At 44.9% G+C, this 13010-nt stretch overlaps 1 long non-coding RNA gene across 3 annotated transcripts; it reads left to right on the top strand.

The window, feature by feature from the left end:
• Window positions 1-9948: 9948 nt before the first annotated feature.
• On the top strand, window positions 9949-12447 carry LOC126992228 (uncharacterized). Of its 3 annotated transcripts, none has more exons than XR_007746367.1 (3): window positions 9949-10761; window positions 10884-12013; window positions 12095-12447. It is a non-coding gene; the product is annotated as an uncharacterized LOC126992228 (long non-coding RNA). The 3 variants fall into 3 exon arrangements; XR_007746368.1 differs by having other exon boundaries at window positions 9949-10700; XR_007746369.1 differs by having other exon boundaries at window positions 10746-10822.
• Window positions 12448-13010: the final 563 nt, after the last annotated feature.

Here is a 13010-nt window from a genome sequence, read left to right on the forward strand (position 1 = left end):
ATGGTGGTGGTGGTGGTGGTGGTGGTGATGGTGATGGTGGTGATGGTGGTGGTGGTGGTGGTATTGATGGTGATGGTGGTGATGGTGGTGGTGGTGGTGGTGGTGATGGTGGTGGTGGTGATGGTGGTGGTGATGGTGGTGGTGGTGATGGTGGTGATGGTGGTGGTGGTGGTGGTGGTGGTATTGATGGTGATGGTGGTGATGGTGGTGGTGGTGGTGGTGATGGTGGTGGTGGTGGTGGTGGTGATGGTGGTGGTGGTGATGGTGGTGGTGGTGGTGGTGATGGTGGTGGTGGTGATGGTGGTGGTGGTGGTGGTGGTGGTGATGGTGGTGGTGATGGTGGTGGTGGTTGGAGACTTCAATCCTTCAAACAGGGGTATAGAAGAGAGAAAAGGATAAAGGAAGGGAAGGGAAGGAAAGAAGTAAGGAAGGGAAGGAAGAAAAGAAAGAAAAAAGTATTGATGGAAGAGTTGAAAGAAATGAGGAAAGAAGAAAAGTAAGGAAGGGAAGCAAGAAAAGAAAGAAAAAAGTATTGATGGAAGAGTTGAAAGTAATGAGGAAAGAAGAAAAGGAAGGAAGGGAAGCAAGAAAAGAAAGAAAAAAGTATTGATGGAAGAGTTGAAAGTAATGAGGAAAGAAGAAAAGGAAGGAAGGGAAGCAAGAAAAGGAAGAAAAAAGGATTGATGGAAGAGTTGAAAGAAATGAGGAAAGAAGAAAAGGAAGGGAAGGAAGCAAGAAAAGAAAGAAAAAAGGATTGATGGATGAGTTGAAAGAAATGAGGAAAGAAGAAAAGGAAGGAAGGGAAGCAAGAAAAGAAAGAAAAAAGGATTGATGGAGGAGTTGAAAGTAATGAGGAAAGAAGAAAAGGATGGAGGAGAGGAAGAATTTAGAGGAAGGAAGAAAAGAAGAAAGGAAGAAGGAAAATGAAGGAATGACAAAGAAAACAAAGAAAGACGGAAGCAAAGGGGAATGTGAAAAAAAATTTGATGTTAGAAATTAAGGAATAAAAGGATTGAGAGAAGAAAATGTAGGATAAGGGAGAATAAGGAATGAGGAACAAGTATGAGGGAGGAAAATAAAGAAGGGGAGAAAGGAAGGCAAGAGGATGAGGAGAAATAAAGAGGAAAATCTAAGAAAATTCAAGAAAAAGAGAAAGAAAGGGAGGAAGGCGGAAAGGAAGAAAGGAAGCACTGAAGACAAAAGGAAAGGAAAAATAAAGGAATGAGGGAGAGAAAGTAAGGCAGGAAGAATAGGAAGAAAAAGAGGAAAAGCTGGAAAAGGAAAATAACAGAAGAAAGGCATGAACGGGGAAAAGGAAGGATGGAGGAAAAGAAAGAAAATGAAAGGAAATGAAAGAGGAAGAAAGGAAAGAAAGAAGAGAATACAAAAAAGAGAAACGAAGGCAGGAAAAGGAGGAAAAGCAGGGAAGCAAGAAAAGAAGGAAATTAAAACGGAAAGAAAGGAAAGAACCGAGGGAGTAGAAAATGAAATGAAATGAAAGAGGAAGAAAAGAAAGAAGGAAGAGAATACAAAAGAGAGAAACGAAGGCAGGGAAAGGAGGAAAAGAAGGAAAGCAAGAAAAGAAGGAAATTAAAACGGAAAAAAAGGAAGGAAAAAAGGAAAGAACCGAGGAAGTAGAGAGAGTAAGGCATACAGTGAGGGAAAAAAAAGAGGAAAAGCAACGAAGAAAATAACAAAAATGGAGAAAGCAGGAAAGAAAAGAAGGAAGGAACAAACAGACGAACAAACTAACGAACGGGAAGAAGGTTACTACAAGAAAATATTAATAACACATCATTCCATATACTACAATTTTATCATCTAATTAATTTATGTTACGCTTGGAATGCACTTTTATCTGCCTGTGTTAATGGGCTCCCACCTGGCCGATTACTAATTATAAAGTGATGAAGTTAAATGTATTCTCTCTCTCTCTCTCTCTCTCTCTCTCTCTCTCTCTCTCTCTCTCTCTCTCTCTCTCTCTCTCTCTCTCTCTCTCTCTCTCTCTCTCTCTCTCTCTCTCTCTCTGATCCGTATATCTATATCTTCACTTGCATCATCAATCATATCTTCCCATCTATTCATTTCCTCTTCCTCCTCCTCCTCCTCCCCCTCCTCCCCCTCCCTCCTCCTCCTCCTCGTCCTCCTCCTCCTCCTCTTCCTCCTCCAACACCGCCAAAGGTAATCGCGTGGAAGACCCTAAAATGTCCTCATCCTGTGCAAAGAATCACAGTCACACAGGAAGAACAAACAACAGCAGACCTGATGATGATGATGATGATGATGATGATGACGAGGAGGAGGAGGAGGAAATGAACAGATATGATGAGATGACTGATGGTATAAATGAAGGTATGAAGATATGAAGATATACTCAAGGATAACAAAGGAGGAGGCGGGATTGAAAGGAAAGAAGCAGAGGAACACATAAGGAGGGAGAGAAACAGGAGTTGAAGGAAGAGGAGAAGGAAAAGGAGTAAAAAGAGAAGAAGGAGAAGAGGAAAATGATGATGATGATGATAATGATGATGATGATGATGATGAGGAGGAGGAGGAAGAGGATATAGAGGAGGAGAAAGTGGAAGGTTAAAGTTGTATTAATAATGATTTACGATACATAAGAGTAGAAAATTGAGAGAGAGAGAGAGAGAGAGAGAGAGAGAGGACGGCTGGTTGGCTGAAGTGCAGTATCATATCCACATCATATAACCTCCCCAGGCTCTCTCTCTCTCTCTCCCCCTCCCCCGCGCGGCACAAGTGGAGCGGCCAAGCGCGGAAATAGCTTGTTTGGCACCCTGTTTACAGCGTCCTCTGGCGGGCAATTAACCCCATGGCGGCGGCAACCCTGTTTTGCGGTGTGGGGCTCCTGGTGACGCCCTGCCTTGTCACACACACCCTGCACACCTTGATAGACTCACCCTACCTTGCTACACACCCTACCTAACTTACTACATACCTTACCTTGCTACACACCCTATACCTAATTTGCTACACACACCCTGCCTAATTTACTACACAGTCTACCTGGATATTGACACTCTACCTTGTCACACATACGTTCTTCCTTGATACACACCTGCCTACCTTCACACACACACACACACACACACACACACACACACACACACACAGACACCATACTTTGGGCCAGTTTCTCAGTTCCCCATGATGGTTTAGTATCCTCCCAAACCAATACCTGAGCCTTCGAAATTTCCTTGTATAGGTTCTGGTGTTTATATTTAAGTTCACAAATTTGATGAAACTATACAGGAAAAGTCTTGCGTATTTAGCGTGGCATCGAAGACCTCACCATTGTCGATTGTATGGGATTCTGTAGTTTGGTTCGGGCTGTTACGAAGACGCTGTTTTGGACTGTGAAATCGGCTGTTTGTCACACACACCCTGCCTATCTAACTTACCCGACACTCCCTGCCTATCTAACTTACCCGACCCTCCCTGCCTTCTTCGATATACACCCTACCCTACCATACACAGCCTACGTTGCTACACACTCTTCAACTCTCATCTTGACACACACACCCTACCTACCTTGATACACACACACCCTACCTAACGTGCTATACTCACCCTTCCCACCTTGTCACACACACCCTATCTTGCTTAACACACCCTACTTGTCTTGATAACTATAGGCCACATTATAACTGCTACGCACACAACCTACCTTGGTTAAATATACTCTAACTTGCCACACACACCTTAACCACCTGGCTATACACACCCTTCCTTACCACACATATCCTACCTACCTGGATACACACCCTACCTTACCACACACCCTACCTATCTTTGCTACATACACTACCTTAGTACCTTCACCCTACCTGCCTTACCTTCCCTATCTACTTTTAGTCTACTTTCATCCTATCTACACTATCTATATCTACCTTCCTATTCAGCTATCTGCCTATCTGTATATCTATCTATCTATCTATATCTATCCATTCATGTATGCATAATATACGAGTGGTTTGTAGTGGCAGTAGTGATGATGGTAGTAGTAGTAGTAGTAGTAGTAGTAGTAGTAGTAGTAGTAGTAGGAGGAGGAGGAGGAGGAGGAGGACAAGGAGAACGAGGAAGAGGAAGAAGGTTAAAATTGTATCAACTGAATGGCAGACGACACAAAAGAGTAAACAAAAAAAGTAGCGGTAGTAGCAGTATAGGAGGTGGTGGTGGTGGTGGTGGTTTAGGTAGAGGATATGGGTAGTAATGGGTTTCACGCCTCCGCCTCTCTACACCCACTCAGCCACTCTACACGACACTCTCCATGAAGGCTGTTTTGTCGTCACACTCGCCTCTGACGCATCAACCCGGTAGCTGCAGGGATCATGTTTCGTAATGGTCCCTCTAAGCGAGAAAAATGAGAAAAAATCATCACTCACACAAACCATTTCGTAATATATATCAACGCATTTGTGATCAGTTTATGCATCATCTATTTTTGGGGTTTATATCAAGGTAAAAAATTGGCCCGTCGCTGGTACATGGTAAAGCCACAAATTTGACCCGTCGCTGCTACACGGTAAAGCCACAAATTTGACCCGTCGCTGCTACACGGTAAAGCCACATAATTTGACCTCCTACACGGTTATCCCCTCACCTTCCACACCACACACACCTCCACCTCCTCCACTCCTCATCTCCAGCACCACCACGCAGTCATCATCTCCTCCACCTCCTCCACTTTCATCTCCAGTCACCTTCTACAGTAACACACATCACCTCCTCCACTCTCATCTCCAGTCACCTTCTACAATAACACACATCTCCACCTCCTCCACTCTCATCTCCAGTCACCTTCTACAATAACAGACATCTCCACCTCCTCCACTCTCATCTCCAGTCACCTTCTACAATAACACACATCTCCACCTCCTCCACTTTCATCTCCAGTCACCTTCTACGATAACACACATCTCCACCTCCTCCACTCTCATCTCCAGTCACCTTCTACAATAACACACACATCCACCTCCTCCACTCTCATCTCCAGTCACCTTCTACAATAACACACACATCCACCTCCTCCACTCTCATCTCCAGTCACCTTCTACAATAACACACATCTCCACCTCCTCCACTCTCATCTCCAGTCACCTTCTACAATAACACACATCTCCACCTCCTCCACTCTCATCTCCAGTCACCTTCTACAATAACACACACATCCACCTCCTCCACTCTCATCTCCAGTCACCTTCTACAATAACACACATCTCCACCTCCTCCACTCTCATCTCCAGTCACCTTCTACAGTAACACACATATCCACCTCCTCCACTCTCATCTCCAGTCACCTTCTACAATAACACACATCTCCACCTCCTCCACTCTCATCTCCAGTCACCTTCTACAATAACACACATCTCCACCTCCTCCACTCTCATCTCCAGTCACCTTCTACAATAACACACACATCCACCTCCTCCACTCTCATCTCCAGTCACCTTCTACAGTAACACACATATCCACCTCCTCCACTCTCATCTCCAGTCACCTTCTACAATAACACACATATCCACCTCCTCCACTCTCATCTCCAGTCACCTTCTACAATAACACACATATCCACCTCCTCCACTCTCATCTCCAGTCACCTTCTACAATAACACACATTTCCACCTCCTCCACTCTCATCTCCAGTCACCTTCTACAGTAACACCCATCTCCACCTCCTCCACTCTCATCTCCAGTCACCTTCTACAGTAACACCCATCTCCACCTCCTCCACTCTTATCTCCAGTCACCTTCTACAGTAACACCCATCTCCACCTCCTCCACTCTTATCTCCAGTCACCTTCTACAGTAACACCCATCTCCACCTCCTCCACTCTCATCTCCAGTCACCTTCTACAGTAACACACATCTCCACCTCCTCCACTCTCATCTCCAGTCACCTTCTACAGTAACACCCATCTCCACCTCCTCCACTCTCATCTCCAGTCACCTTCTACAGTAACACCCATCTCCACCTCCTCCACTCTCATCTCCAGTCACCTTCTACAATAACACACACATCCACCTCCTCCACTCTCATCTCCAGTCACCTTCTACAATAACACACATCTCCACCTCCTCCACTCTCATCTCCAGTCACCTTCTACAGTAACACACATCTCCACCTCCTCCACTCTCATCTCCAGTCACCTTCTACAGTAACACACATCTCCACCTCCTCCACTCTCATCTCCAGTCACCTTCTACAATAACACACATTTCCACCTCCTCCACTCTCATCTCCAGTCACCTTCTACAATAACACACATTTCCACCTCCTCCACTCTTATCTCCAGTCACCTTCTACAGTAACACACATCTCCACCTCCTCCACTCTCATCTCCAGTCACCTTCTACAATAACACACATCTCCACCTCCTCCACTCTCATCTCCAGTCACCTTCTACAATATATCACATTTCCACCTCCTCCACTTTCATCTCCAGTCACCTTCTACAATAACACACATTTCCACCTCCTCCACTCTCATCTCCAGTCACCTTCTACAATAACACACATCTCCACCTCCTCCACTCTCATCTCCAGTCACCTTCTACAATAACACACATATCCACCTCCTCCACTCTCATCTCCAGTCACCTTCTACAATAACACACATTTCCACCTCCTCCACTCTCATCTCCAGTCACCTTCTACAATAACACACATATCCACCTCCTCCACTCTCATCTCCAGTCACCTTCTACAATAACACACATCTCCACCTCCTCCACTCTCATCTCCAGTCACCTTCTACAATAACACACATTTCCACCTCCTCCACTCTCATCTCCAGTCACCTTCTATAATAACACACATTTCCACCTCCTCCACTCTTATCTCCAGTCACCTCCTACAATACCACCCATCTCCACCTCCTCCACTCTCATCTCCAGTCACCTTCTACAATAACACACATATCCACCTCCTCCACTCTCATCTCCAGTCACCTCCTACAATACCACCCATCTCCACCTCCTCCACTCTCATCTCCAGTCACCTTCTACATTAACACCCATCTCCACCTCCTCCACTCTCATCTCCAGTCACCTTCTACGATAACACACATTTCCACCTCCTCCACTCTCATCTCCAGTCACCTCCTACAATACCACCCATCTCCACCTCTTCCACTCTCATCTCCAGTCACCTCCTACAATACCACCCATCTCCACCTCCTCCACTCTTATCTCCAGTCACCTTCTACAATAACACACATTTCCACCTCCTCCACTCTCATCTCCAGTCACCTCCTACAATACCACCCATCTCCACCTCCTCCACTCTCATCTCCAGTCACCTTCTACAATAACACACATTTCCACCTCCTCCACTCTCATCTCCAGTCACCTTCTACAATAACACACATTTCCACCTCCTCCACTCTCATCTCCAGTCACCTTCTACAATAACACACATTTCCACCTCCTCCACTCTCATCTCCAGTCACCTTCTACGATAACACACATCTCCACCTCCTCCACTCTCATCTCCAGTCACCTTCTACAATAACACACATATCCACCTCCTCCACTCTCATCTCCAGTCACCTTCTACAATAACACACATTTCCACCTCCTCCACTCTCATCTCCAGTCACCTTCTACGATAACACATATCTCCACCTCCTCCACTCTCATCTCCAGTCACCTTCTACAATAACACCCATCTCCACCTCCTCCACTCTCATCTCCAGTCACCTTCTACAATAACACACATCTCCACCTCCTCCACTCTCATCTCCAGTCACCTTCTACAATAACACACATCTCCACCTCCTCCACTCTCATCTCCAGTCACCTTCTACGATAACACATATTTCCACCTCCTCCACTCTCATCTCCAGTCACCTTCTACGATAACACATATTTCCACCTCCTCCACTCTCATCTCCAGTCACCTTCTATAATAACACATATCTCCACCTCTTCCACTCTCATCTCCAGTCACCTCCTACAATACCACCCATCTCCACCTCCTCCACTCTCATCTCCAGTCACCTCCTACAATACCACCCATCTCCACCTCCTCCACTCTCATCTCCAGTCACCTTCTACAATAACACACATCTCCACTTTCTTCACCTCCACTTCCGCCTCCACCTTCTCTTCCATCTGAGCTTCACCTCCTCCATTCACTTTGTTCTCTATCCATCATGCGGTTATCTCCTCCGCCTCCACTTCCATCTTTTCATCCTCCACTAGCTCCACTTTTAACACAATAATATCCTACTCCACTATAAATTCCTCCTTTTCATCGTCCTACTTTCAACATTTATTCTCTACCGTCTCGTTCGTATGTTCTTATGTTCTCCTTATTCACATTCATCACATCATCCTTCCTTCATATCTCCCTTCTCCTCCTTCTCCTTTTCTAGTTCTACCATGTTATCTTTATCACTATCGTTATCACCACCGTCTTCGTCACTTCCTCCGCCATACTCTCGCTCTCTCCTGGTCAAACGTGTAGCATTCACCCTCAACTGGTCTTTCCTCAGGCCTTTGTGTATCTCCAGCCGCTCCTCTTTAGGGCTCAACTCTTTCGCTTTGGTCTAAAGAAGTACAAGAGCATGAAAGGGTTATGACCTTTATATAAGCTTACCGGCTGTCAAGAGGGGAGCGTCAAGTCTTTGATCTTATTCTTGACAACTTTAGCTAATGTTCATACGAGTCGCTGGATATTTTAGGTGTCCAGACAACTCTACAATCGAATTTGACTCTCCATTTGGAAATCTCCTATCCTCTTCGTGGGAGCAACGCATAGCAGGCCTTTTTTTCGCTTTTGAGCTTCTCCTATACTGTAAAAAAAGAAAAAAAAAAACAGGCGCTTAGATCTCAAAAACGATGGGCTTTCGAACCTACCTCCTATCGGTTGTGTCAGGAGCAAGCGACTAAACTCACGACAAGAAGACCAATGAGTACAGTGCTGCCCTCTGTATGAACAAGGCTTCGAACGTTCCCCAGTAGCTTCGAACCTGGTGTGCTTGTTTTGGTAGGAGGAACAGGAGTCGGAGATGGAAGAGATGGAGGTGAAGGTGGGGAGGATGGAAGAGGTGAAGGTGACGGTGTGGGGAATGAAAGAGGTGGAGGTGAAGGTGGGGAGGATGGAAGAGGTGAAGGTGACGGTGTGGGGAATGGAAGAGGTGGAGGTGATGGTGTGGGGAATGGAAGAGGTGGAGGTACTGGTGGGGAGGATGGAAGAAGAGGTGGAGGTGATGGAATGGAGGATGGAAGAGATGTGGAGGATGGAGGAGATGGAAGTGATGGTGTGGGGAGTGGAAGAGAGTAGGTGATGGTGAGGTAATAAATGAAAGAGGAAAAACAATGATAGACGGAAAAAAGTTAATGTAGAGATCATGTTCTAGGAAGAGATAATGGTTTAAAGTCATACTATCTGGTATCTGGACACCTCTCCTTCCGAAACTGACCTCTCTTTCGGGCACCTCTTTGGATTCTTTTTAGGAGCAGCAAGTAGCGGGCTTTTTTTTATTATTGTTTCCTTTTTTTTGTGCCCTTGAGCTGCCTCCTTTGTTGTAAAAAAAAAAAAAATGGAAGAAGGGATGAAAATCTTATAATGCCCATATTCTAAAGGATTTCAGGGCTCACACACCCACATTTGGTAAGGCTTTCGTAGGGTTGTGGGTATTTCCATGGATAGTTTTATGAGTTTATTTTATTTTATTTTTTACAGAAGAGCACATTTGGTAAGGCTTTCGTAGAGGTTGTGGGTATTTCCATGGATAGTTTTATGAGCTTATTTATTTATTTTTACAGCAGAGCACATTTGGTAAGGCTTTCGTAGGGTTGTGGGTATTTCCATGGATAGTTTTATGATTTTTTTTATTTTTATTTTATTTTTTACAGCAGAGGAGACAGTGCAAGGGCGTAAAAAAAAAAAAAAACAATAATGAAAAAAAAAATAAAAGCCCGCTACTCACTGCTCCTAAGTTTGGTGAGTTTGAGAAGGTTTTTGCACTATGAATGCGAAAAATACTCATGATAACGAGACTAATCTATTTTGTGGCCTGTGGAAATTGTTGTGGGAGAAAACAGCGTCTGGGAATCAAGCAGAATCAGTGTGGCGTCAGGCTCACCTAGAAGAAGGCTGAATGAACGCTGGACAAACTCTTCTTCTTCTTCGTCTTCTTTTCTTCGTCCTTTTCTTCTTCTTCTTCTTCTTCTTCTTCTTCTTCTTCTTCTTCTTCTTCTTCTTCTTCTTCTTCTTCTTCTTCTCCTTCTTCTTCTTCTTTTCTTCGTCTTCTTTTCTTCGTCCTTTTCTTCTTCTTCTTCTTCTTCTTCTTCTTCTTCTTCTTCTTCTTCTTCATCTTTTCTTCGTCCTTTTCTTCTTCTTCTTCTTCTTCTTCTTCTTCTTCTTCTTCTTCTTCTTCTTCTTCTTCTTCTTCTTCTTCTTCTTCTTCTTCTTCTTCTTTTCTTCGTCTTCTTTTCTTCGTCCTCTTTTCTTTCTCTTTCTTTTTCTTCTTTTTCTTCTTCTTCTTCTTCTTCGTATTCTTTTCTTCGTCCTCTTCTCTTTCTTCTCCTTCTCCTTCTTCCCCTTTTTTCTCTTTCTCCCTCAAACTTCTTATCATTAACGAAATCATCATCATCATCATTTCCATCATCACTAGTGCAAATCATAACAGGAGGAGGGTGCAGAAACAGGAGACGAGGATAGATAAAAGGGAGGTCTTCGTAGATTAACAGGAGGGGGGTACAGAAACAGGAGACGAGGATAGATAAAAGGGAGGTCTTCGTAGATTAACAGGAGGGGGCTACAGAAACAGGAGACGAGGATAGATAAAAGGGAGGTCTTCGTAGATTAACAGGAGGGGGGTACAGAAACAGGAGACGAGGATAGATACAAGGGAGGTCTTCGTAGATTAACAGGAGGGGGGTACAGAAACAGGAGACGAGGATAGATAAAAGGGAGGTCTTCGTAGATTAACAGGAGAAGGGTACAGAAACAGGAGACGAGGATAGATAAAAGGGAGGTCTTCGTAGATTAACAGGAGGGGGGTACAGAAACAGGAGACGAGGATAGATAAAAGGGAGGTCTTCGTAGATTAACAGGAGAAGGTGTAGAAACAGGAGACGAGGATAGATAAAAGGGAGGTCTTCGTAGATTAACAGGAGAAGGGTGTAGAAACAGGAGACGAGGATAGATAAAAGGGAGGTCTTCGTAGATTAACAGGAGAAGAGTACAGAAACAGGAGACGAGGATAGATAAAAGGGAGGTCTTCGTAGATTAACAGGAGAAGGGTGTAGAAACAGGAGACGAGGATAGATAAAAGGGAGGTCTTCGTAGATTCATATTGATGTTCAGACGACACATACTCTGAATCACGAGCCTCTCATACCCTGACTCACACCCTGACTCACATAACATGACTCGCATAAGTTGACACCCATTCCTAACCCGGTAGCAGCGACGGGCTAGATTTGTGGCTCTACCGTGTACCAGTGACGGGCCACACTTTTGCCATGATATAAGCCCCCCCAAAATAGATGATGCATAAACTGATCACAAATGCGTTGATATGTATTATGAAATGGTTTGCGTGAATGATGATTTTTCTCATTTTTCTCGCTTAGAGGGACCTTTAAGAAACATGATCCCCGCTGCTACGGGGTTAGTGAAACGCCAATAATAACACGTGGGTACTCTACACGTGACTCAGCTATTATGGACGGAGGAGAACGAAAAAAAGGAAGAAGAGAGCGAAGAAGAGAAGGGAAAAGAGAAACAGAAGTGAAATCGGGGAAGAGAAAGAGGAGAAAAGAAGGAAAAGAGGACAAGGAGATAAGAAAAAGGGGAAAGGCGAATGTAAATCCCCCTATAGAACACCAGAGGGGAGAGAAGAAGGGGAGAAGAGGGAGGAAACAAGAAGAGAGAGGTAAGGGGAGTGTAGTAGAGGGGAGAAGAGAGAAGGGATGATAAAGAGGGGATGCAAAAGGGAACGTGTGATCAGGGGATGAGTGGTGGTGGTGGTGGTGGCCAGGTGGTGGTGGTGGTGGTGGTGGTGGTGGCCGGGTGGTGGTGGTGGTGGCCAGGTGGTGGTGGTGGTGGTGGTGGTGGCCAGGTGGTGGTGGTGGTGGTGGTGGTGAGGAGGGCGAGAGATTAAGTGTGGTTGTGATTGGTAGTGTGTTGTTTGTGGTCACGTTGTGAGAACAAGAGCGTGGGAGGAGGAGGAGGAGGACACAAGAAAAGGAGATAACAGAAAGCAAGTTGTCATATTATTAATCTAGGAGGAGGAGGAGGAGGAGGAGGAGGAGGAGGACACAAGGAAAGGAGATAACAGAAAGCAAGTTGTCATATTATTAATCTAAGAGGAGGAGGAGGAGGAGGAGGAGGACACAAGGAAAGGAGATAACAGAAAGCAAGTTGTCATATTATTAATCTAAGAGGAGGAGGAGGAGGAGGAGGAGGAGGAGGAGGACACAAGAGAAGGAGATAACAGAAAGCAAGTTGTCATATTATTAATCTAAGAGGAGGATGAGGAGGAGTAGGAGGAGGACACAAGAGAAGGAGATAACAGAAAGCAAGTTGTCATATTATTAATCTAAGAGGAGGAGGAGGAGGAGGAGGAGGAGGAGGAGGAGGACACAAGAGAAGGAGATAACAGAAAGCAAGTTGTCATATTATTAATCTAAGAGGAGGAGGAGGAGGAGGAGGAGGAGGAGGAGGACACAAGAGAAGGAGATAACAGAAAGCAAGTTGTCATATTATTAATCTAAGAGGAGGAGGAGGAGGAGGAGGAGGAGGAGGAGGACAAACAAGCAGGAGAAAAAAAAAAACAAGTACTAATATTAATAAACTAAGAGGAGGAGGAGGAGGAGGAGGAGGAGGAGGAGGACACAAGAGAAGGAGATAACAGAAAGCAAGTTGTCATATTATTAATCTAAGAGGAGGAGGAGGAGGAGGAGGAGGAGGAGGAGGACACAAGGAAAGGAGATAACAGAAAGCAAGTTGTCATATTATTAATCTAAGAGGAGGAG

This window comes from Eriocheir sinensis, unplaced genomic scaffold (assembly GCF_024679095.1).
Source record: "Eriocheir sinensis breed Jianghai 21 unplaced genomic scaffold, ASM2467909v1 Scaffold422, whole genome shotgun sequence".
NCBI lineage: Eukaryota > Metazoa > Arthropoda > Malacostraca > Decapoda > Varunidae > Eriocheir > Eriocheir sinensis.